The sequence below is a fragment of the Colobus angolensis genome, unplaced genomic scaffold (genome assembly GCF_000951035.1).
Source record: "Colobus angolensis palliatus isolate OR3802 unplaced genomic scaffold, Cang.pa_1.0 Scaffold40, whole genome shotgun sequence".
NCBI lineage: Eukaryota > Metazoa > Chordata > Mammalia > Primates > Cercopithecidae > Colobus > Colobus angolensis.
The window spans coordinates 387222-409295 of record NW_012117377.1 but is presented as its reverse complement, the minus strand read 5'-3'; positions in this window follow the sequence as shown (position 1 = coordinate 409295).

Genomic DNA, 22074 nt, shown 5'->3' with positions numbered 1-22074 from the left:
AGTATACATATGTAACAAACCTGCACGTTATGCACATGTACCCTAGAACTTAAAGTATAATAAAAAAAATAAATAAATAAATAAATAAATAAAAATGTAGTTCTTGAATATTCTTCAAAAATATTCAGTCAAGTTAGCTCATAAGTGTACCTCACTCAGTAATCACAAATACATATATGAAATTGTAGAAAACAGAGCTTTAGAGCAGGAAGTTCCTTTAGAAACCCAATACCCAGAGGGCTCTAAAAAGTTGACAAAGTCTTCAAGAAGCTACTGGTAGAGACAAGATTATAATCTATATATTTTGATTCTGAGACAACTGCTTTGGCAATGTGGTTCTTTTCTGATGATCCTTTGGTTATATTTTAATACATCTCCTGACATAACTCAGAGTATGATTAATTATAGTAAAAAATAAAACTCCAGACATTTTGACAGATGACTTTATATCTTATAATTGAACTTCAGTTACTACCTTTTGGCAATGTGATGAAAACAATGATTCATCACTGATAGTGGAGGCAGCACTTTGTAGAGGAAATGATGGGTAATTTGGAATCAGTCAAACCTAGGTCCAAAGCCTATTACTCCACTTACTAGCTGCATGTCTTTGTCCTAAGTATTTACTTCCATGAGACCCCAGTTTTCTGATCTTATCATGGTGTGTTATGGCATTGAAGCTTAACATTTTTATGTCTTGCACAATGCCTGACACACACTAAGACTTAAAATAAGTATTTTCACCCTAAGAATACGACTCCTGACAAAATGAGGACCATATGACCTCATATTTTTACAGTAAGTAATTACAAATATTTATCAACATGGTGAACTCTGTAAAACATCTCATCTTTGTGAATTTAGAGCTAAGCACAATGAAGAAGGCCAAAGATTTTTAAAGTTACAATTAAATTCCTTTATGATATGAAAACTAGAATTAAAAAATCAGAAATTACAAGTTTTAAAAAATTTTAATTGGTGGTAAAAGAGCAAAGAGATAGCTATTAAAGCTACTTATGCCATTTCTTAATTATTAGTAGTGTTCCATAGACATAGTTAATCACAATATTTAGAACCCTGAAGAGGTTCCAATTGTGTCTTTCGCTATGAGATTCCAAACTATGGGACATCTAGACATCTAGACTATGTTAAGATAGCCTACAATTGTTTCACCAGTAGGTTTTTCTTTAAAATGCTAAATAAAGTCATGCACAATTAAATAAGCCATAATTTATATGCCTCTTCATAAGTTACTAATTTTTTTTTGAGATGGAGTCTCGCTCTGTAACCCAGGCTGGAGTGCAATGGGGCCATCTTGGCTCACTGAAACCTCCAACTCCTGGGTTCAAGCGATTCTTCTGCCTCAGCCTCCTGACTAGCTGGTACTACAAGCGTGTGCCACCATACCCAGTTAATTTTTGTATTTTTAGTAGAGATGGTGTTTCACCATCTCGGACTGGTCTCAAACTCCTGACTTCATGATCTGCCTGCCTCAGGTTCCCAAAGTGCTAGAAGTTACTAATTTTATTTGACTTTTTCATTTTTTGCACTTATTACCCTTAATTGTATTATGCTTCCTATTGTTTCTCTCCACCCTCATTCTCCTTTAGAACAGAACAATCGTGTGGAGCACCTGAAATATGAAAACTGTCCTTATTTGATTGCAGTAAAGAAGCTCTCAGGTGAGCAGATTGGGAGTAATACTATTCAACATCAAACACAGTTTTACAAACTGAGGAAATTCATTAACATGGCTGAACATAGAGAAAACAAGGAACAGAGAAATCAAGGCCCATAATTCAAGGCCCACTCATCATTCAGACCTACAAAAGGAAGGCAGCATTTTACCTACTGTCCCATTTCATGTACCACATTTAATAGCCCAAGTTTTCCAGTGATAACACCTAGTAAAAGGGAATGGTGCCTAATAGTGAATTATTACATTGTTAATACCATGATTTGTCTGATTAAAACTCCCAAACCTAATATTATCAAAATTACCCACATCTATGGATTTGGACAATATATTTTATAATATATTTGCATGTTTTGATAGCCTCTTAGCAGTTTTCCTTTACCTTCAAAGCAACACAGTTCGCTTTTACCTGGATACCCATATAGTCTCCCCACAATCTTCCCATATCACACAATCTTTGCAGGCAAGACCTCAATCACATCCACCTTTCTCCAAGATTACATGGGTAGGATACACTGATGGCATCAACAGGAATGACACATCATGGATATGGTAAATTGGTGAGATTCTTCTCCGAGGAGATTCATTATATGTACTTATTCAAGATACAAACATTCACAAAGCAACTGATAAAAAGGGATGAGCCATTACGGTACACACAGTACAAAGTCCCACCGGCTCACTTAAATTTCTGGGCATTATTTGGTCAGTCAAAATATGCCATCAAGGAATATCTTTTGCCCTATTAGAATCCTCAATATTAAAACAAGCTCAACATGTTTTTGGCATTTTTGGTTCTGGAAGCAACAGATTCTTCATTTAAAAATTTCAATTAAATCCATTTTACAGTTATTTTCAGATTAGTCCACTTTAAATGGTGTCTCCAATAACAAATGGTCCAGTCTTTACAAAATGCAGAAAAAGAAAAAAAGAGAGAGAGAGAGACTACCTTTAGCACATCTCAGACACTTTTTCACTCCAGAAGACTCAAGAACTTCCTCCCATGCATCCTGGAATCTCTGGAATACACATGTTGGCTATAGGTCGCCCACAGGCTTCTGGTGCCAAAAAACTGTCTTCTTTGGCCACCAAATGTATTTCATCAGTATAACCACTGGAGGATGAAAATTGAACCTTTGGGTAAATGATGCTAACTCGTCTCAAAGGTGGGCCTTAGGATTCATTTGTCCATCATGCGTTAGGACATGGAAACAGCATCCTACAGATTCAACACAGTTATAGAATCCTTATTATTGAAAGAAAAATGATACAGAGTAGAGCCTCTGGCATATTCCACCTACAGAAGGAAGTCACTTTGTTTGTTTCCAGTCGCATAACAGATGCGATGGTACCAGAGTATGTCAAACCTCTGCTAGACACATCAGCCATCGGGAAAGCCTCTTGGGATCAACTGACTAAACAGAAAAGGTAGTTTGTGTACTTTATAGAACAGAACACAGGGTCACCATTACATGTAATGGAGTCAAAAGAGATTTACTATCCACTGATAGTACATCCTTTTCTAACAAATGTTACATCCATTTCTGACAAAGATGTCCCAACCAAAGACAATTCCCAAGGATCAGCACAATCAAACAAACTTTAAGTAGCCATTTTTGGCACTAAAAAATGCCATAGTTCACGATTATCTTCATCTGTGTATTTTTCCAGATTCTTGAGCCATTGTCAATGGTCTGCTCATCTGGTCAAAAAACAGCAACAATTCAGTAGCCAAGGTCATCCCTTTGGGGTAAAATTCTATGGTAATATCCTCACAGATAACAAAAATATAAATCAAAATCACACCTATATCTGTACATACTCAAACTACAATACAAGTTATTACCAGATACTTCTTATTCCTCTTGAAGTTGTAGACATTACTGATAGTGACCAAGGAAGTAATTTCATTTCTCAAAATACAACATGGGCTCTTGAACAAGGAATTCAGCAGAGCTTTAATCTCCCTTACCAGCCTTAGGTTATGGGCCCCTTAGTGCACCATAAAGTCTTATATAAACAAGTACAATTATTTAATTATTACACATTTTGGTAATCGACTAAATATCAAACATGAACTTTAATGGAACTAACGCTACTTCTGATGTTTTACGTCGGACAGCTTTTATACCCCATCCCACTCTCCTCCCTTCTTGTCCCCCTTCCAGGCCAACCAGTAAGAAAGTCATTGTGCTCCCTCTCTGGACACTGGGGAAGTCGAAACTCTGAGTAACCAACAGCCTGTTGCAGGGGAAACCCTCACCCCAGACACACCCCCATCCACAGTTAATACTAGTGATGTTTTCTTCTCTGGGTTTAAGTTATTTTCTATCAGCTTGGATGCCTATCCTGCACTCCATCCTGAAAGCCTCAATATATGAGTAGTCTTTTATATCCTCTTGGTGTGTATATAGGGATCATCAGTCTCAATATCCAACTAAATTTGGGTTGGGGGTATTAAAACAACAATTAGAATATAAGCTCCAAAAGATTAGAGGCTTAGCCCATTTTGTCCAATGCGGTATCTATGGGACATAGAACAATGCTGAGATGTAGTAGACATTCAAAATAATTTGTTGAATGAATGAATATGTCTGCATTAACACATGCTGACACCTATTCTAGATAGTTTTCCTTCCAAATCACGAAGTCACTAATGACCAAGTGATAAGCTATTAGAGAAAATGAGGCCAGAATCTCAAATATTAACCTATAGATTATTTTTCTTTCTTCTAAATAAAATAGTTTCTTTCTACTTATTTCTACCAGGAGCTTTAAGGGAAATATATTGTAAAAAGATGGGAAAGAAAAAGCAGCAATAATTTCTTTTGATGGTTTAAAATATTTTCAGAGGTTTTGTGATACCAATAGGTATACACGATTACTTCTTAATAAACCATGCAAAAAATCCTACACAAAGCCACCTGATCTCACAAGCCATATGCCAATGTTCTAAGCTTGGCTTAATTGTAAATACTGCCTAATTATTGCTGATTTAGTCTGATCAGATGTCTGCAATATGCAGAATGATGGGAGATGAAAACTTAATATGAGAGAATGTTTTAAGATGACTATTTCTTGAAATTTAACATTTCATAAGCAGATATGGCTTACCATATCTATGCAAAACCAATTTGCACATGTAAATAACAAATTAAATTTGAAGCATGAAGCAGAAATCAGTTAAGACTCCACGGTGTGAGTCTACTAAATAGAAATATTTAAGTGAGAGGAAAAGGGGATTTAAATATAATTTATTCTCTTAGAGATTAAGTAAAAATCTTTTTAACTAAGGTGATGTAGTGAGAGCTATGCAGGATTTGTGCTCCATGGATTTTTAGATTAATATCCCTTACAGCTCATTACCTGATTTTTAAATGTCCCTGATCTTATGAGGTTGTGTATGACTCAGGCTTTTTGTCATGCTGCTACTTACACTAGATCTTCTCTTTCCCAACATATGCGCCTTCAATCTTCTTCCGTTATGAGTCAAGAAAGGAAATGAGCTGTAGAGTCTGACTGTTCAGCTAGAGAGATGGATGTGAAAGATAAAAATCATGTTACGAAACGGGGGTGTGCATCAGTTATCAACTGAGGTGCAACAAACCACGCCAAAATTGACTGACTTCAAGTAACATTTATTTACTCACAATTCGGAAAATCAGCATTTAAGGCTGGGCTTCACTAGAGAGCTCTTTGGCTCTTCTCACCTGCGATCATACTCGCAGCTGCAACTGTTCTGAATTCTGGCTAGTGGATGGAGCGCCTCAGTTTTCCTTACGGTCTCTTGTCTTTCAGTGGGTTGGTTAGATTAATCTTCTTTGAATAGTTGTCTTAGGGTACTATTTTAGGAGGTCAAGACAAAGGCACAAGCCCTTATCAAGCTGTCACTGGGGACCATACTTCTTAATAGGTAAGAAGTATGATTCACTAGGGGACCCTAGAGGGATAATCTACAGCATGATTCGCACGCTGCACAAATAGTAGTAGCAGTAGAAAGAAAACAATTATTAGAACTAATACAAGAGGAATTCACTTGGATTAGAAAGGCTTCTTGAAAACTCATAAAACCCTGATGAGTCCAATCATAAGTCTTGCTTTAAAAAAGATACACTATTTTTTTAAGGAGGGTCTCAGTGTTTAACAGGGAAATATTATATACTACAAAACAGCTACAATACAGACTTTTTAAGGTTCTCTACAAAGAAATGACAAGTGCATAAAGTGATCCACTAACTACTTTGATTGGGCCATTATACAACACAAATATGTTTCAAAACATCAAATTGTACCCCATAATTATATACAGTTACAATGTAGCAATTAAAATATAGGAATAAAAATTTAAAGGAAACATATCCTAAATTGAAAGACAGAAAACAATGTTTTTTGTTTGTTTTTGAAATAAGACTATTGAAAGTTGTACTACCACTACATATGTGGAGTCTACATATATACTACATATAATTCAGGAAGCATACCACATGATTAAGACAAAAGCGAAAAATATCTCTTTCAATGCTCGTGAAAGTCAGTACACTTGGTGCTTATGAGACGCGTGTTCTAGCCTCCCAACAAAATTAAAATTACCTTTCTTTACCTGCACGTATTTCTTAATGATTTTGTTTGTTTGTTTGTTTGTTTGAGACAGAGTCGAACTCAGTCGCCAGGCTGGAGTGCAGTGGCGTGATCTCGGCTCTTGGCTCACTGCAACCTCCACCTCCCGAGTTCTAGTGATTCCCCTGCCTCAGCCTCCTGAGTATTTGGGACTATAGGCATGCACCAACATGCCTGGTTTTTATTTATTTTTTTATTTTTTGGATTTTAGTAGAGACAGGGTTTCACCCTGTTGGCCAGGTTGGTCTCGATCTTCTGACTTCGTGATCTGCCCGCCTTGGCCTCCCAAAGTGTTGGGATTACAGGCGTGAGCTACTGCGCCCAGCCCTTTCTTACTGAAATTTAAACATCATCAAATACTAACTCAATTCATGACATTCTCACCTTAGGGACCTATGCATATAAGTGGCAACATTTATTCTTATATCCTGATACAAACTGAGATACTTTAACAGATCTCAAAATTCTTATTTTCTTCTAGTATTAAACTTTTGATTTTGTTCATTGACTACTTCGATTTTATTGAACTTAGCCTCATTAGTATTACTGGACTTATTTTAGTATTATTGAACTTGACCTCACTAGGATTGATTAATCTTGAAAACAGTCTTATTTAATTATGATTTCATATCACTTGTTCCTTTTTAAGTAGTGTCCACTATGAATTTTGGCCTGATGAAAGGACAAATAAGGATCCTACTAATGATTAGAGATTACGCAAAATAAAATTTCTTTTTCTTCCTATTTGTACATGCTCTTATAAGCTGTGAACTAATAGGTTTCCACACAGCCTAAGTCATCTTATACACTGGCATAATTACCAAGCTAGGGAATGATAAGGCTTAGATCAAGCTCTTTTCATAATTTACTGAACTCATGGCCAACCAACCATCCTTTTATACTTCAATAGATCTCAAATTCAGACTGAGAAAAAAGATGCTTATTGTATTACAATGGAGTTTTTTTTTTTTTTCTTTTTTTCCATTTGTGAAAAGCACTCACATAGGTAAGGGTTAGAATAAATTTGACTTTCTTCCAGCATAAGAGAGAGAATTCACATATCTATTTTGAGCCAGACTTTTATGAAAGAAGATGAAAATTGAAGGAGAAAAATCTCAAACCATAACCCTTGATGAATTCTTATTTCATACAGACCTAAATTGGGGTGCAAATAAGTAAAGATGATACTCAAAGTATGTTAGTTCTATATTCTGAAAGATAGGTTCTTAGTTACATGGATTGAAGAGCTATCTACACTGCTAACAGTTGTGTGTGCGTGTGCACACACACAGGCTCTGTCTCTGTCTCTCTCACTGTCAAACACACACATGCACACACACATGCATACACACACACACACACACACACAAAGTTGTGTGAGGATATCACATTCTGGCATCTCATCCAGAGCTCTACAGGAATCTCACAGTTCCTTTTTGTTCTCAGCAGGATTGCACACCATTTAAATCATACTTGAAGTAAAAATTATTGTGCCAGCACTTCCTCTGAACATCACAGAGGTTCTGGCAGGTTCTAGAATTCAGAGAAGTTGGGGTGGAAATAAGAAAGCTGATTTAAAATCAGAAAAGCATTCACTAACCAAATGATTTATGTTAATTATGAGTCTTCTGCTGATTCTTCACCCATGTATAGCTAAGCATTTTAACAATGTAAATTCCTTGAGGACTCAAATGTGTTTTAGAAAATGTACTTTATCTTCAATCAAGGTAAATGTATTTCCTTAAGTACTTAGTCTCTTTATTATGTAGATTTCAAATTACCAATTCCTGTAATGGAACACCTGCAAAGGATTATTTTAGACAGAGATTTTAAAATATATTCAATTATTTTTACTAGTTTATAACACATTTTGTTGATTTTTCATAATGAATGGGTATGTTATCCTATCTTCTCCAAAAACTTTTAGATAGATTTTCAAATTAATTTGATCTTTGAATTCTTGAATTCTAGAGATATCTGAATTATATTGTCTTTTATAAATACTTCTTTCAAAGTAAAATTTAGCTATTCTTTCTACATAGTAAACATAATTATAACTGGGAAGTATTAAAATATCTAAAATTACACTTTTGAAAGAATGTAGCAAGTTTTCTAAACAACTTATTGATAGTATTTTAACAAATGTTTAAATGTCAATGACATTGCAGAGTAATGCATCTTATGTGACAAACAGCTAATGAAATGGAAGTCAATTAAATAAGTGTCAGTCAGTGTAAACTGTGAGAACTACCCTTTAACTCAGTATTGAATTCCACTATGGTGAAGCAGGTTTGAAAGGCACTTAGCTTGCGTTGATTTATAGAGATTTTCAGTGAAGACACATCCCAAATTTCAGACACTCAGCTTTCTGGTTCCCTATCGATTTATTAACACTCACTTCCCTTTCCTTATTTCCTGTGCTTCCAAAGGTATTCTGCTTACCCAATTATAAAAAATGCGTAATTTTTCAAAATTGAGTAACAGTAGAATGCAACAAACAGAGAGATGATAGAAGATTGATAGGTCAGTAGGCGGATAGACAGACAGACAGGCAAGGTCTCCTCCATATTACCCCATCACCCTCACTACCCCAGACTCTGCATCTGGTATTAGCTAAAAGGATGTTTGAGGAGATCGGCACTGCATCTAAGCATGTGAAGTGTTGACCAGATTTCATGACCTTTTTAAATTCCATTATCCTCCTTCAAGAGCAGTTTCTCATACCATGAGACATCTCTTCCTTGTTTATTATGAATGAATTCTATTATCTAGGAGATCATTAGATAATAACCACATTTTTAAGTTAAATATTGAAATAAGAACAGGCTCCAGTCATATGCATGGTGCTGAATTAATTACAGCATGCTGTTTTTTTCCTGATTGAGATAAATTGCACTAAACAGCTGACCTTTGGAAACTTAAAGCATGTCAGAGTATTGAACCATTCAAATTAACATTCCTAGGCAATGGACATGAGGGCAATTAAGATTTTGGCAATTGTCTGGCCAGGTGCGGTGGCTCACACCTGTAATCCCAGCACTTTGGGAGGCCCAGGCAGGCGGGAGTTCGAGATCAGTCTGGCCAAGGAGTTCGAGACCAGTCTGGCCCACATGATGAAACCCTGTCTCTACTAAAAATACAAAAATTAGCCAGGTGCAGTGGCACACGCCTGTAGTCCTAGCTACTTGGGAGGTTGAGGCAAGAGAATTGCTTGAACCCTGGAGGCAAGGTTGCAGTGAACCGAGATCGTGCCACTGCACCCCAGCCTGGGTGACAGAGTGAGACTCCATCTCAAAAAAAAAAAAAAAAAGGTTGTGGCAATTGTGACTTTCAAAATTAAATGTGACCTAGAAACACAGGAGATGTGCATACACACACGTGCACACACACACCCCACACAAACCACACACACCTACATGTTTTATTTTTCTCAACAAAATATTTTGTCTACGGTTAACTGTTCAGGTTTTCCATGAGCTAACTATGCTCAGAAGAAAGGGCTATTTCTTTTTTTCTTTATTCTTCCCTTTCTTTAAAACTCCATGGTCTCAATTCCTAGGTAGACAGTATTGTGCAAACTATATTTATAGTTCAAGGTGATGTGATATGCAAAATATTAATGTCAGAAATTAACTTTGCCCCAAAATAATTTTCCAAAAATCACACTTTAATTAAGAAATGTATCTTCTCTGTAAATAACTGCCAAGAGATTTTTAGACATTTTTAAGGAATCTTTGCCAAGTTTGTAAGAGAAAGACACATTCACATTATTATTTTAATTCTTATATCTGTGGATAGCAGCAAGATTAAATAATTTTTAATACGCATATTGAAGATTTCTGTATTCCCTTTGAAAATTACCCTACGTGTGTTTATGTTCAGTTTGCTACTGGAGATGTTCAGCTTTGTCTTACTGATTTGAAAGGGTGTTTATGCAATAAATCCTTTTTTTTCTTTGAGACAGAGTCTTGCTCTGTCTCCAGGCTGGAGTTCAGTGGCACGATCTCAGCTCACTGCAACCTCCGCCTCCCGAGTTCAAGCAATTCCCCTGCCTCAGCCTCCCAAGTAGCTGGGATTACAAGCACACACCACCACACCTGGCTAATTTTTTGTATTTTAGTAGAGATGAGGTTTCACCATGTTGGCCAAGATGGTCTCGATCTCCTGACCTCATGATCCACCCGCCTCAGCTTCCCAAAGTGCTGGAATTACAGGCCTGAGTCACTGCGCCTGGCCTATAATAAATCTTTTAATCCATTTTTGTTATATTCATTTTATGATCTGTTCAGAAAGAGAAATCTTTTTAATGTTTTTAAAAATATGCCTTTCATGGTGCTTATATTTGAGATATACTTAGAAAATCTTCATCTACTAGAAAGTTGTCTGCATAATTATATATTTTTTCTTGTATTAATTCTACTGATCCAGTTCTGGTACACACACACACACACACACACACATACACACACACACACGTTAAATACTAATTTTGAGTTAAGGTTCATTTCATTGCTAGCAGGACCTTTCTCCTACAAATTTATGTGACAAGAACACCTCAAAGAAATTAAAGAACAGGGGAACAGACAGACACTTTCAGCCAGGAAACAATCTGAAGGCATTATTTTGGCCATGTTATATCCCTCCATGTAACTGGATTTAGACACTGACTCTTCCAAGACAAACACAGAAAAAAATGGTTCCACTGATTCTACAAATTACACTTTATCATAGTAACCAAGTCTTTCTTCCCTAGGACTTTTTCAGACTCTGAAGAAATCCACGTAGCAATAATGACCCACATGGGAGGTTTCTGATCCAACTGAGTCTTTCGATGGTCTTAAGAGTCCTTAATGGGTTCCTCAGAGCCCTATGTCATATAATTTAAATCCTGAAACGCCTGAAGATAATATGCTACTTATTTATATTTTGTAAATCCAAGTCTCTAAGTAATCCCAAAACAATAATGTGTTATCATGTCGTGCAATTTGTTGAGAAAATAGTAAGAAGTAAAAAGAAATGGATGACTATGAAGGTCGCCGTGTAAATGGCTGCTCACTCAAAGTCACAAGCCCTGCTACTTTAAGAATGTGTAACACACAAGGCAAATCATTAAAAATACTAAAGACTGTGAGTAAGTGCCAAGAACTCCTGCAATATAACTACATCTCAAGTTTCTATAGGATTAATATATTATACTTTTCTTTATTGAAACCGCAATCTTACTCCTTTCAGTTTCTCCCAAAATCCATTGTATCTCCACTAATGTAAAACATTTCACATTTATCATATCAAATTCTTATATAAGATTGAACCTATTTCAGAATACTATTAAGATTTCTCTTAGAGATGTCTGGATCTCTTTGAAATATTTTTAGATAAGGAAAAGGAAAAAAATACATATACATATACACATATATATATATAGTTCTCCTTACAAACTAGTAGAATCCAAGGAAAGATTTCAGATCTGGCTGGAGCCATGCTATTCACATGTGGCTACCCTCATTAATAGCTAGCTACAGACGGTCTCTCCTTCTGATTGATTACTCTATCTGCCACACATCAATTGTAAGTGCCATCTCAGGATGTCTGCTCTGTGTGCCCACTATATTCCTTGGAGAAGGATAAGTTGGAGGTGTGTTCACCCTCATACTTGCCACCAAACTAATGTCATATGATTCCTTCTAATCTCAGATCAAGCTACTCTTGGCTTACAGTGAATTAGTATAATAAGATTATCTTGCATTGTCTTTCATTTGCTTCTAGCTGAACTCTGCTTCCTGCACAGGGAATAATAAATTACAGATTTATTTCCTACAAAAATGTCCATCTTCATTATATCTTGTGAAAGGGCCTTGATAAATTTCTCTCAATGTACATTGTTACCTAAAAATCATACCTAATTAAATATGAAATAATTTTGAAAGCATTAAAAAATTGTGTGTATTTATAGGAGTGGTGTGAGGTAGCCTCATAAAAAGTTGTTTTTATAAATAGTCAATATTAGAGCATCTGTTCTGACTTATATATTACATTGTTTTAAGAGATGTTTGTTATAAGATGAATTATTTCCCTCCAATTGGTATGCTGAAGTACTTATCTCCATATAACTCAGAATGGGACTGTATTTGTAGATAGGGCCTTTAAAGTGGTAATTAAGGTAAAATGAGGTTGCTTGAATAGGGTGCGAATCCACTATCACTGGTATCCTTTCCAGAAGGGATGATTAGGACACAGACACACACAGAGGTAAGATCACGTAAAAGACATTGGAGGAAGATGGCGACCTGCAAACCCAGGAGAGAGGATTTTACGGAAAGCAGCCCTGCTGGTACCTTGATCTCAGACTTCTAGCTCCAGAATTGTGACAAAAATTAATCTCTGGTGTTTAATCCACCCAGTATGTGGTATTTTGCCAATGGAAGCCCTAGCAAACTAATACAATATTCCATCCCTCTGTTCTTGCATATTTCTCCCCTACTTAGGTATTTTTAGTTACTATGATTGTTGCTAAGAAGAGGTTTATATGTCTTATTTACTCCTTTTAGTACAAAGAGACTTATTTATGGATCTGATTGTCAACACTGCACCATTAATTTGAGTCTGATTACTAACCCTGGCATAAGGGTTTTTGGAGTGTTTCAAAAGAAGTATTAGACTTTTTGTCTCACATACTCTTAGATCCAAGCGTTCAATGGTTTCCAGTGCAAACCAAAAAGTGAACAAGAAAGTAAATGCACAATACATTTTAGTTTATTCGTAGCTTTGTATAATGATCAAAAATATATATATAACTGCTTATTTAAAAACTAATTTCCTGGAAATTCTAAACTTGGCTTCCGACAGAATCACATTCACAGCTCTATAGCTATAAAGCAAGTTGTTTTGTCCCCATTTTCCACTAATTCTGAAATATCCATGGAGGGTGTCACTTTAAGATGTACTGCTCTTCTAATAGAAGATCACAATTTCTGATGCTCCCAACCAATAGAACACCTGGAAATCTGAAGTCTCTAACAGGACTGGTACCAGTCTGCTTCCTCTCCATGGCTTTACTACAGTAATTTTCTGTTGGAATTAAAAATCCAAGATGCAGGCCGGGCGCGGTGGCTCACGCCTGTAATCCCAGCACTTTGGGAGGCCAAGGCGGATAGGTTTGAGGTCTGGAGCTCGAGACCAGCCTGACCAATATGGTGAAACCCAGTCTCTACTAAACATACAAAAATTAGCCGGGCATGGTGGCACACACCTGTAATCCCAGCTACTTGGGAGGCTGAGGCAGGAGAATCATTTGAATCTGAGAGGTGGATGTTACAGTGAGCCGAGATCGCGCCACTATACTCCAGCCTGGGCGACAGAGAAAGACTCTGTCTCAAAATAATAATAATAATAATAATAATAATAATAATATTAAATAAATAACTAAAATAAAATAAATAAAATTAAAAAATCCAAGATGCTCTACACCATGGATATTTTTGCACCACTTCTACTATTGATGTACGGCCTTTACCTACATGGAATATCAGTCAGTAGAATTAACAGTATGCTTAAAGTAATTAATTGTTCTCTGATCATATCTCCTAAAGCAATTGTATACCAACTATAAAGCAAACTCTACATAGTAGAAGATAGCTGCATTTTTTTTTTTCATGATAGTACAGAGTTTGTGTTGGTGACCAAAGCTAAGTCATGGTATGACAGACAAATGATTTCAAAGACTTTCACGTCAGTCCGTCTGCTCTGTGTCAAGTGACAGGAAGCGTGTATCAGTGTCAACTGCCAAGTGTGATTCTCACATCAAATCCACAGGTTAACATTTCAGCTCTATGGATCTTAACCAGAAATTCATCTTCAATTCTCACAGCCAGTTGACAGTAAATTCTAGTTGTATATGTTATTGTTTTTTATGATTATTTTTCTGAAATGTCCCTTGATATTTAGTGAAAAACATAGACTTATTTTATTCTTGAGTCCTCAAAATCCATCACCATGCCATACATTTACCAGAAACTCAAAATCTGGTAAGTAAATGAAGTTTGAAAAGATTGAATTGGCCGGGCACGGTGGCTCATGCCTGTAATCCCAGCACTTTGGGAGGCCAAGGTGGGCAGATCATCTGAGGTCGGGAGTTTGAGACCAGTCTGACCAACATGGAGAAACTCCGTCTCTACTAAAAATACAAAATTAGCCTGGCGTGGTGGTGGGCACCTGTAATCTCAGCTACTGGGGAGGCTAAGGCAGGAGAATCGCTTGAACCCAGGAGATGGAGGTTGTGGTGAGTCGAGATTGCGCCACTGCATTGCAGTCCAGGCAACAAGAGCGAAACTCGGTCTAAAAGAAAAAAAAAAAAATTGAATCATGGACTTCCAGGGAAAGAACACTTTAATCCAAATACATTTATTTGGTCTTTTTTTTTTTTTTTTTTTTGAGACTGGATCGTTCTGTCACCCGAGCGGGAGAGCAGTGGCAAAATCATAGCTCACTGCAGCCTCAAATTCCTGGACTCAGGTGACCCTCCCACCTAAGTTTCTTGAGTAGAAAGGACAACAGGCACGTGCCACCATGCCCAAATAATTCAAAAAAATTTTTTGTAGATGTGGGGTCTTGCCATGTTGCCCAGGCTGGTCTTGAAATCCTGGCCTCAAGCTATCCTCCTGCCTCAGCCTCCAAAACTGAGAGATTACAGGCATGAGGCACCACACCCAGCCAATTTGTAATTTTTGGAAATCAACAGTAACTTTTTGCATTCATTAAAACATTTTAAAATGAATTACAAAATCCTATTACTATTATAGTCACAGTGATTCATGGAGTATAATGTTAAAGGCACTATGAGAAGACTTTCCACTTCTTGTTAAAATATACAATGACAGGAAATGACTTGCATGGTAAAAATAAGAAAATCCCAGAAGAAAAATATTATACTTTTGATATTGGGCTATCAAACAGTGATATATACAAAGGGGCTTTGAGAAACTAACTTTTAGACATCAATAAGCCTGTCACAGAACAGCATAATGCCAGAGTGGAGTGCCTAGGCAAAATATGGGCAGACAAAGGTGTAAGGTGGCTGTAGATAGAAATATATTGCAGGGATAAAGAGAAATCGGCTAATTCTTATAAAATGCTGTGAGTTAAAAAGATGATTTGAACTGTAGGCGCTCCAGATGCAAAGAGAGATCAATTCATCAAATATTTTCCCCTGAATTTTACTAAGAAACAGGCAGTGTTGAAGGGACCAAAAAGCAGAGAGAAGCAGCAAAAGTTTACACATTCTCAGAGTACATGGATTCCAGAGCTGATTGAATCCAAAGGTAAACCAAAATATTTAAAACAGCAATGTCATACTCTTGCTCAAAGACTGACAAAATCAAAAAGGTAGTGAAGATCCAGAAGGTTCAGAGTTTTCATAATCACACATAAACTCAGTCTAAATAAAACTATTCCCCACACTAGCCCAACTCTAGGAAAAATTTACAGGATCAGCCTCTCTCAATGCTAATTGTTAGACAATAAAAAGAGCTTGCATGTTCTAGATAATACACACAACAAAAGAAATGTGTGTGTGTCCATTGTCTTACATACAATGTGTAAAATAAGGTTAAAAAATATATATGAGACAGGTATAAGTTCAAAAAATGGTGGCCCATAAGAAACAAATTGTATAGTCAGTAGAAGTAGACCCACAGGTGACTCAGTTATTGGGATCAGAAAACAGGAACTTTAAAGGCACTATTATAAATATTTTTAAAAATTTACAAGAAATATGGCTATAATGTGTCAAGAGATGAAATATTAATATATCAGAAAAACTTATAATACACACAAAAGAAAATTTAAAAACTAAAAAGTTCCATAATGGGAACCAAATATTTATTGGATAGACTAAACAACAAATTGACCAGGGTAGAAGGAACAATGACCTCAAAGATATAATAAAAATTATACAGACTGAAAAAAAGAGAAAAAATTTCAAATATGAGTTGAATATTACTGACATAAAGAATAATATTAAATATTCTAACATGTGTATAATTCTAGCCTTATAAGAAGAAGAGAAAGGGGTAGAACAAATTTTGGAAAAAAAATTGTTTAAACCATCAGCTCCAAAAAACTCTATAATGCAAACTAGGATAAATAAAGGATCAACTTGAAACATATCGTCATTGAATTGTGTAAACAAAAAAAGCCAAAAAAAAAAAAAAGGTCTTTGTGCCAGCGTGATGGGATCAACTGTACCCCAATCTACTCATCATGTAATACACCCAAGTAACAAACCTGCACATGTACCCCTGAATCTAAAATAAAAGTTGAAATTTTTTTCAAAAAGAAAATATATAAACAAAAAATTCCTCAATACAACGACAACAACAACAACAAAAAGTTCTTTGAAAAGGAGATACAATTTCAAAATCTTTAACCAAATTGACAAAGGGAAAAAGTGAAAAAAAAAAAATTTTTCATTATCAGGAATGAAAGAGAACATAGGATTTCAATACAGATACTATAGTAATTATGAACACAGGACTATAATGAACTATTTTTTTGCATCTAAATTTGACAATGTGGAGATAAAATACTTTGAAAAACAAATTACCGTTGTCAATACTGATATAAGAAAATACCGAAAATCACAACAGATTATATCTCGTAAGAAAATTGAACTTGTAATTAAGAACCTGTACAAAAAGTGACTCTGGGAATTGAGAGTCTCACTGTGGCTTCTGCCAGCTTTTACAGAAAAAATGACACCTCCTTGACACGATTTTTTGAAATTCAAACAACAGTAGAAGAGGAAACATTTCCAAATACGTTTTCTGTTGTCAGCCTAACCTAGTATATTACATTTGCATTGTTGCTATAACAAATTACCACAAATGCAGTAGCCTGAAACAACAGAAATTTATCTTACAATTACATAACTCCAAAAATCCAACACTCATCTCGTGAAGCTAATATCAAGGTATCGCAGGGTTTCATTCCTTTCTGTAGTCTCCAGGGGAAAATCCATTTTTCACTTTTCAGCTTATAAAAGTCGCTCATAGTTTTTGGCCTCATGGCACCTTTCCTCTGTTTTCAAAGCCAGTATTGGATAGTGAGACCCTCACATACATCTCTTTGGTCTTTCTCTCATAGTCACCTCTCCTTCTGGCCACAGCCAATAAAGGTTCTAGACTTTTCAGAAACACATGAGTAGATTGATACCATCCGGATAATACAGAATACTCTCTCTATCTCAGGGTCTTTATTTTCATTATATTTGCAAAGTCCCTTTCCCATGGAAGGTAGGATATCTGCAGATTCTGAATATAGACCTGTTTCTCTTTAGAGGACCTTATTCAGCCTACTGTACCAAGTAAACAGAGTGAAACCCAAAAGACAGTATAAGAAATGGAAATAAATGACCGTTCTTTACAAACGTAGCAGAAAATCCTGAACAAATTATTAGCAAATAGTATCAGTTACTATTTTTTTTTTACTTTTTATATATAGAAAATATATTTGCTATTTCACCAGAAAGACTAGAAAATTGAAAAAAAAATGCATTGAATCAACACTTTTCATATGGTAGATAAAAGTAGCGAGGGATAGTTATTCCTGAGAGAAGAACACAAACAAGGAGAGCCCAGGATTTGTCCCTTGAAACCTTTTGCCCACCGTGCTGCAAGGAGGGAAACCTGAGCAGAGTGAAGTACGTTTGCTTGGTTGAGAAGATAGAGAGTTCAGGGAGCATAAAGCAACTAAAATACGTGTGTCAGGGTCACAGAGAAAAGGGAGCAAAGAAAACTTCCAGCGTCGGGCTCCACTTACACGGCCTAAATACCAAGCTGCACATGTTACAGGGTGATGTTTCATGACGCTTGACAAAAACAAGCCCCAGGTTTTCATTAGCTGAAAATGTACACACATGCTTCAAGGGCATGGGAGTTCCAACTAGCCAGAGTGGAGAACCTCTCTGAACACCTGAGGCCTTCTGTGAAGATTTCAGAAAGATCAAGCCTTAGTATAAGACCTAAAATTGCCCTAGAATAAAGACCTCTGAATAGCTACCATATAAAAGCTAAAAATCACATCTCAAAAAGTTTAAATTGGTCTACGAACAATTTGCCTACTTTAAAGAACCAAAGATTCTTTAAAGTAATATTGTTTGATTGAATTTTATGCTCAGATGGAAATATTATTTCTCACTGTCTGAACGTAAACATTAAGCACTTGAAATGTCACTAGAGTCACTGAAAAATATAATTTTAATTTAATTTAATTTAAAAAATATAAATTCAAATTTAAATGTGCAGTAATCAAATGTGGTTTATGGTTACCCAAATAAACTTTGTAGCTTTAAAGAAAGAGAATAAATTTCAGAAGTTCAGAAGATGCAGCATTCAATAATTAATCATGACACATAAAATGCCACAAAATAGGAATCATAGTAAGAAGAGAAGTTCATCAACAGAAAACCATAAAAATGACAGAGATCACAAAATAAAGGTAACTGTAAAATAATGAGGAAAGAATTGGAAGACATTTTAAAAATAGTATTTTTTCTTGACTTATTTGGTTTGTTCTACATGACAGTCAATGAGTCAGTAATCATCGGTCCATGTGTATTATTACAGTTATAGAATGTGTGGATCATTTGCTTTCTTTTGTACCTGGCCAATTACTTTCCATTTCTAAAACTTTGTAAGCCTAGTCCCACATGCTATTCAGAGAAAGTGTCAAGTATTAGTTGTCGCTTTCATACATTAGCTCTTGCTGTTTTTAACTTTGAACAGTGTATTATCTGTTTGTTATTCTGAAAACATAGTTTCCTTCTCAGAAAATCTGAAGTCATAACTTCTTAATATATTATCCTGAGGCAAGTCGTCTTCTTGATGAATGGTTTAAAAATTTAAAGAAATTAATTCCATAAAGGAGCTTTATGTTGTTCTTATCATAATTTTACATCCCAAGCAAATGGCACCAAATACATTTTAAACACTTAGATGTTCTCTTCTTCATGATTGGATCATTTGACCATAAACATTAAGCACTACCTTGACGTAAAAGAAAAAAAATACGTTTGAAAACTGAATTAAGCAATTAAAATTTAAAAATTCTAAAGATACCACTCTTACATTTTTAAGATTATATTTCAGTCATTAAGCATGTGACCATTTTTATTTTATTCATCTGATATTAATTATGCTGAAAAATGTATTGTTATTATTTTTCTAAAACCACTAATTATCTAGTGTTGTATTTGGGAGAAAATTCACAGTGAATGTGAAAATGCAACCATAGATATAGACATGAATAAAAAAATCTTTTCAGGGCTAAGAGATTATTGACTATTTAAATTCCTTCTCCCTCTATGGACATGTTTTAAGTCTCAAACATAAATACTCACATTAGAAAAATATGACAACCTCAATTTGAAATATTATAGCACTTACATTATGAAGGGCAGACTAATAATGTTTTTAATGATATTCTTTATATTATGTGATGGTAAATTAGGTTGTGAAGTATTTTCTCAAGATAGTTTTATAATAATTCAAGAATCTTTAAAAATGACCATATTTGAAAAACAAATTATGCCTTAAGCTTATATTATCTTCAACATTTTTAAAGGCCGAGGTTTGGAAACCATTTCTAGTTCCAAAAATGCCAAAATGTCTGATCTAGCTAAATATAGAGGCAATAATATGATATATATTTTATTTTATTCTTTTTGTAATATGGATGTGTCTTGTATGTACATTTTATGAAATAAATAATGGTACTTTAAATCTGCTAACTGTGTAGTAATGCAATACAAAAAAAGCAAAAGGAAAAAAAAAAAGATACAAACCACCCATGAAACAATATTATCTAGATATCTAGTTTTCATGATGCCAAGCATGAGAATACACTTTTTGTCATCATACCACCACCTCTTATGTGGTACATTTTCATAAAAGCAAAACAAAGAAACAATAAAGCCTCTTTGCATAGGCTGTTTGTCTTTTGTTTTATTGTGTTTCATTCATTAATCATAAATGTATTAATTTTTTGACCATAACTATTATTTGCCAGTCAAGTGACTTTGAACAGATAAGGAGCATACAAGCATAGATGTCAGGCAATTTATAATGTACCATTATGCTTGAATTAACATTTTTTGGGTCATATAACCTGTGTGTTTTCATTCTGAGCTTCAGGAAGGTACCAGGGTATGTTAAGCTCTCTCTCTACTCAGGGGAAGTTTGTTATGCAAAACTGAAATCAAACTCTGATTGCAAACAACCAATCATCCCATCTTGATTTTTCACATTTTTCTTTAGTTCTCTGATTGGATTATGGTGGGGGGGATTCTTTTCTCTTCAAGTCAGCCTTAAAGAAATTTCCCAGTGTCTAGAAAGGATGCATAGAGGGAGTTTGGAGTCTGTGTCTGATTGCTTCCAGATGTAGCAAAATATTCTGTGCCCCACGTCAAACAGAAACAATGGAATTCTCAACTGTAGAGTGATTTTCAGGTTGGGTAAAGTGCATTTCAGAAAAATGAGTATTCAGATGGTCAGATACCATGTTGCCACATGAAATCTCCATGACCACTACATGACCCTTCCTGGTGTGAGAGTAAGGAGCCTAAAAAATGACCGAGATGCAATTTTTTTGCTTGCTCAACAGGATAGGGTCATACATTCAGATTCAACTTGATTTAAAGGGATAGCTGTGATATTTTTACGGAACCATGTTAGTGGAATAAGAATCACGACCACTGCAGGTAGATTCTGGGAAGCACTAACAAATCAATTTTCCTGCAATCCAGGGCATTGTTCTTAAAGTAATTTGTCAGTGATAGTAACATTCACCAAAAGAAAATCATGCCAGACTATCTTCATGTCCTAGTGAATCTAATACCTTGTAATACATGTATTACTTTATAATGTCTCTTGTGAGAGCCTTGAAAATCACATTCAAAAACACATGCTAGGCTCTAGCAGCTAGATGATAAACCAATAACTGGTGGAATAACCAGACCAAAACAGATAGTAGTCGTCTATTGTAGTATTTGTAATGACATTCTTCACAGTTTCTGCCATGGCTTATACTCCATATTTTAGCAACGTCTTTCACGAACCTGTTGAGGCTACTCCATTTATTTTTTCATTCAGTTTGTCATTTCTTCAATAAGATTTTAGTTCTTTAGTTTTTGCAATAAAACTTCAATTCTCGCAATGTGCCAAACCCTCTGTACAGATAATAATATCCTATTATCATCATGTCTTCAAAACACTTGTGGAAATAGATAGCTGTCAGTGACATCAATAACATAGTGCTATTGTTATTTGTGCTAACAAGTGTTGGTGCTAAATTGCGGTATATAAATTGGAGTCCTAGCAAGAAATAAATAGCACACTTAAGGTTTAATCAAAATGATTTAATGAAGTGCTATTAACGTGATGTGAGCAGATTTAAGGGAACCATTAAGGGATGGGAAAGTACCCAGGGATCATCAATAACAGACACTGCTTCCTGCATTCCACCTGAAGGGAAAAGGGAAGCCCACTGTGCGCTTGAGCCGTAGAAGGACCACCTGGCCGGGCGGTGTGGCTCACACCCTTAATCCCAGCACTTTGGGAGGCCAAGGCGGGTGGATTATCTGAGGTCAGGAGCTTGAGACCAGCCTGACTAACATGGATAAACCCTGTCTCTACTAAAAATACAAAATTAGCCAGGCCTGCTGGCACATGCCTGTAATCCCAGTTACTCGGGAGGCTGAGGCAGGAGAA